Raw genomic sequence first — 5822 nt, forward strand, 5'->3', positions numbered from 1 at the left:
GGTGCCGTCACGTGTCGTCGCGTGCGAAATTTTCCTCGCATAGCAAAACTACCTGAGCCCTGCTGTCAGTGCTAGGTAACAACCTCTCTGAAAACTCGGACGCCTCAACGATTTTGTCTCAGCTCGGTTCTTTACTTTCTGGGCTCAACTGGGTCGCGATCTCGCTGTCTTTGGAACGCGACCGCTCATGCACGGAGTGGTCGCCGTAGCTCAAGCCCCTCTGATTTAGCTAGTCTTCCGAGCGGTTTGAGAAAAGGTAGGGGCACTGCTCCGGCAAGGTCGCTGACACCGCCGCTTCGGTATGCAGCACCCCAAACGGGCCTTCAACGCTGACGCGCGCGACCGGCAGACAGACTCTGTCCTCCTGGGCCACCTGCCCGATCCATGCGCTTTCCCCAGTGAAATCGTTCGGTAAAACGAGCGAAGGGTGCATTACATCCATTGTGGCGGCGGAGTCGCGCAGGACGCGACACCGTCGCCCATTCACGGTCATTTCACGCATGTACGGCTCAAGTAGGCGCATATTTTCCTCGTCGAGAGTAGTGAGCGAAAAAACCAGCCCAGTCCTTCGACAGCCACTCGCGATATGCCCTGGCTCGTGACAGCGGAAACATACTGCCGGTCTCCTCGCCTTGAAGGCTTTAGCACGATCCTTCTCTTTTTTTCTTTGTCCGCGTCATTTCTACCGACAGGATCTTTTTCGCAGTCCCTCTCATCTGCCACTTTCTCTACCCTCGGCGGGGCCGCTCCATTCTCGTTCCGCAGTGGGCGCTGCCTGAACTCCCTGTAGGGCTTTGTTACTGCCCGCAAGCTTTCCTTTCCTGTTTCGCGCCTGACCTGGAACTCTTCTGCGAGCTCGGCGGCGCTCTCTAAGCTTTTCTTTTCGGGACTGTCTTGCACCCAGAGCCGCGTTTCCTCATTTAGACAGCTGTAAAACTGTTCTAAACATATCTCTTCTACAACTTTGCCACGTTCCTCATAAACCTCCGCGGCCTTGGGCCATTCGATCAGATTTGCCTTAAGAGAGTACGCAAAATCTGGGAATGACTCAGAAGGCCGCTTCCCCGTGGTTCTGAACCGTCGACGGAACCCAGGTAGCACACGGCAGCGGGACAATATTCGAAATCCCCTGGCAAAGCGTGGCCTTAACTAGGCCCAGTGTTGCCACTGAGCATCCTATATTGGTTGTGCCACTCCTTAGCACATCCAACAATGGCCCTGGTTGTCCGTCGCTTTACCAGTATTGGCTAAGCCGTAATTAGATCCTAGCCATCATGATCCAGGTTAGCCAGGATTGCCCCACTCTTTGCCATTGCTGGCTGTGCCATCATCGAATCCTGGCTATCATGGGCCATGTTAGCCAGTGTTGTTGCACTCTTTGCCAGAATTGGCTATGCCATTTTCGGGAGCTGGCTATGTTGGCCTAGGATTGCCACCGCTTCTCCAGTGTTCAAAGTATACTGGCAAACGTTGGTAAACATTGTGTCGTCCATTAAAATGGGTTCAAAATTATTTTTATTGTCGAGTACCATATCGGCAGTTCATAAATTTCGAACGGGCTAAAACATGCGAGTTCAAACATTTGGTTTTATTTATTATTATATTTTAACCAAACACTTTTGCAGTTTGTGAGCAAAGCTACCCATGATTCTGTTGGAAAAGCTGCACTCTGGTTGCGCAGTGAGCAGCAATAATACGTTTAGGAGAATTGTGATCGAAGTCTTGTTGGTCAGAATTAACTTTCTGATTACACCCGAGACGCCTTCAACAAAAATTGTCAACAGGCGCCTTCAACAAAAATCATATAAGTTTGATTTCATTAAATTTTTGGAATAAAAAATCACTTTTTTTTATTCGCTCTAGGAATTCACTGCCGCAGTGCGCAGCTGGCGTCTGCTTCATGGAGATCGCGATACAAACGTAATAGATTAGCGCAAGTGCATTCGCTCAACCGAAATTGTGCTCAGTTTTGGCAACGTCCAGAAACGAAGCAGCCGCCTCGTAATTTCGAATTATGCGTTGCGCGCGTTAAATATTAGGCGGGTGCTTCATAAACGCACGCGGACACGTGCTAAGCGATTCCTACGCTTCCCTACCTAGTGCCCTGTAATCGCGCCTTTCCCGTGTTTTCTGATTTGCTATTTCCTTCCTTTTCTGCAAATCGTAGTGTTCGAAATTGTTGTTTTTGACCATTTTATTATTCTGTTGCGTAATTTGCATTGGGGGCAATATAGCTCTTGCTCACGTCCTTGCATATTTACTCGCAAGTTTTTTTTATTTCGAACATGACCTTTATTGATGAAAACCATCGAAAGTAGTTGCGAACCACAATTCAACATGCCTTTGTTTGTTTTTGCTTTTTTTTGCGCGAAACTTCCACACCAACAAACAATTTGAGGATTCTTCGACGACCACTGAATAAATGGACTGACAACTGGCGTTAGACGCATGTTAACCTAGCTTGTTTGGCGTATGTACGGTACATGAAACTATGAAAGAGCGCGCATTCTGCTTAGATATTTTTTTTGCTTTATATTTTTGTTATTATGTGGTAACATTTTAAGCTATCTTGAACTAACAGAAGCCAGATCATACGGCCCCACAAAATACGCGAGTGTCTGAAGTCGTTTTGGCGAAATTCATCTTGAAGCTCCAAGTTTTTCACTTCAAAATTTTCGGGCTTTTGCTGCAGCTTTGTAGCAATACTTATACGCTTCCGTGTTTCCCATCCACTTTTTCCTTGTAGGTATTGCTCTCCGTACTGCCTGTGGCCATGTGACTCGTTCTCCAAAAATTCCAAACCCTTTTCACGTGTTTTGGCCGCTTTCCCTCTCTCTTTCAAGTCTTCCCATATCTCCCCACCTGTTCTCCCGGCCGCGCCCTTTTTTTAGGTAGCGGGCTAGCCCCCCACCCCGCGAAGCGCTTTTTTGTTTTTTGTTGTCACTTCCTCAAAGCTATTTTCCCTCGCGCGCAGCTACGCGCTTCGCTGTTCGTGCACCCTTCCACGATCTCCCTGTCTCCACCTTTCAGCTCGACGACTTTTCTCGGAACCACAAAACCTGTGTAAAGGAAAATGACTCTATCCCCTCCAGCCAACCCCCCCCCCACCATCGTCTCCACTGCTCGTCTTGGAACCGCGCGACGCATCACAATAAGACATTCTTGACTCCACGGTTGAGCCCAACCACGTGCACGACCAACACGACGAAAATGCATGCACACTGGAGCTAGCACCGTTTATAGTCTGTGCACGCGAAAAGCCACGCTCATATATTAGGAGAGCTCCGACGCTGTTCGTACCGCCTGCAAGATCTTATTTGTAAGTACTAAAACTCTTTTATCTTGATATACGTCTGGAAGTTAAAGTGGTTTTTGTAGTAAACGTTGCTTTGACTACATGCGCCTTTATTTTTTCGGCAGGAAAACAGAGCGAGCCAAAAAGCACGAGGACGACTTCTGTGTACCCACTCTCATTGCGAAATGGCTTGCTTGACGTCGTGCGCAGTGGAATTGTGGCCGAATGGTGAGAATTTAATTTTTCGTCTTTGGTGAGATGAACTCACTGAAGATTCACTACTTTGGCTAACAGCGGGTTTGAACTCACATGACCTGAGATGGGATGCATTCGGGAATATGTCCTTTACCGCTTATGCACGACGGAAATCAGAACCGCTTAATTAATTTTCCACAGCAGACCAGTTGGTAAGAATATGTGTAATACTTCCGTACTGTTTCTCTTTGCCTTCTACACTTGCAGACCCAATAGAAAATCCGCAATTTCTGGTTAAAGCTTTTGCCCAAGTTCTCTCGCAATGAAAAAGGGCATTACTCTGGACTATCAGACTAGTATTTTTGTGTGGTTTGCAAGTCGCAGTTTCGAATCCAATTATAGCATGCATGCGAAGCGACTAAGGTAAAACAAAGGTGCCCTGAGTTCCTTGCGTTCAGCGTATTTCGCAAAAAATCGCAAGCCGTATTTTTAACCCTATTAAAAAAACTAATCAAAAATGTTGTTTTGACGTCCATGTGGAAGAGACGCTACAACCTGTGCATATTTACTTGAATAAAAAATTAGCTCGCAATTTAGAGATACGAGTTATGATATTAAAACAAAATAATACATTAATCTGTTTTAAATATCACATTAATTTGCTTATCTCGCATTGAATATATTTACTGGGAGTGCGACACGACGCATTGGACTAAATTAAAGCATTTGGTATTAGAGAAGTTTAGTAAATTAAATTCCACTTTGTACAACTAATGTGGTGCTGGTTCTTAAGAATAAATTTAAAATTATCCTGTAAAATATGTTGCTAGTGTCTTCACGATGACAGTGTTTCGCAAAATTCGGTGTTATTTAATCATTTTTGTTTTTGTTCTGTGATGGCCATAATTCAACTTACCATGACATCATGCATCTCGATCGTTGCAGGCTTGGCGCTTCGTGAGGCCATCGTGCAAGAGCTGGACGAGGAATTTGTTTGAATGCAGTGCAGCAGCCCTCTTGCAAGTGGAGTGCAACGATTACTTCGGATATGACTGATCAGTTCAGTGGAGGACAGCTCCGTTGAGCATTTTATGGATGCATTAGCCGTGCCGCAGCAGCTTGCCCAGATGCTTTGCCCAACCTGATCGGCACGCACCAAACTTGAAAATAAATTGTTTTCCCACAGGCTCTGCCACCATGCTCTTGGGCCCCCTTTCTTTACTCCCCAGGGTGGCTGGTGGTAGCGCAAACCATCCTGTGCGGGCTCAAAGCGTGATTCTTGTAGCTCAAAGCAATAAACGGGTCTTTTTTCTGGAATTCTTTTGCACCCTCTATTATGAATATTTGCTAGGTAGAATGGTATGTACATCCATCCACAGTGCCGGTCATTGGCGAGTGGGTTAATTGCATGTGCCAGCGTTCGAAAGCTGGATGCCATTATTCGAAAGCTGGAAACCATTATTCGAAAGCTGGATGCCATTATTCGAAAGCTGGAAACCATTATTCGAAAGCTGGCTGCCAATGTTTGAAAGTTGGACAGCAGTATGAGACCTTTGCTGGCCCATGCTGCAGAACGAACATCGGTACTGCGTTGGCCGCTTGATCGTCCGAACATTGGCCCAAACCTGGCATGAAAGTAGGTCCAATGTGTAAAGTGGTAACGCCCGGCCCAAATGCCAGTGTAGCACCGATGTTCGTGCCAATTTTTGCCAACAGTTGACGGACCTTCGGCCAATGTTGTGCTGCCTGGGAAGGCGTCGGCTGACAGGCGGTACCTTTTCAGCAAGGTGGCCTTCACTTTATTGTAATCATGCGCCTCCGGCTTCGTCAGCCGAGCAAGCACGTCGGCAGCCTCACATGGCAGAACCGTCAAGAGGTGTTGAGGCCAAGTGGTGCAAAGAAATTTTTGGTTTTCGCAAGTGCGCTCAAAGTTCACAATGAACAGCCCGATATCTTCGCCCATTTTGAAAGGCGACATAAGGTCTTTCATTTTGGGCGGCTTCGATGACTAACTGCTTACAACAGAGGTCCTGCCTGCTTTTGCTGCTTCTGTATGAGCTTCAGCTAGCATCACCTCTAGTCGCTTCTTTTCTAGCTCCACCTCATCTTTCCTCTTTTGTTCCTCTAACTCCAATTTCTCTTTTCTTCTTCGTTCCTCCAATTCCTCTTTTCTTGTGATTTCCTCACAGTGCTCCACTATATCCTCGTCCTCAATACCTTGGTCCTCTATCCCACTGACAACCTGCAATTTCTTCATAGTTTTCCCAAAATGAATCCCTAATTCTCCAGATAAGGAAATCAGGTCCATCTTACGCAGCTTTTGCCAGTCCAT

General features: G+C 46.6%; 1 pseudogene; it reads right to left on the reverse strand.

Annotated features, from left to right (window-relative positions):
* Nucleotides 1-489: 489 nt before the first annotated feature.
* On the reverse strand, nt 490-5822 carry LOC149326896 (uncharacterized; annotated as a pseudogene).

The sequence above is a fragment of the Amblyomma mixtum genome, chromosome 10, assembly GCF_055824585.1.
Source record: "Amblyomma mixtum isolate Tamu chromosome 10, ASM5582458v1, whole genome shotgun sequence".
NCBI lineage: Eukaryota > Metazoa > Arthropoda > Arachnida > Ixodida > Ixodidae > Amblyomma > Amblyomma mixtum.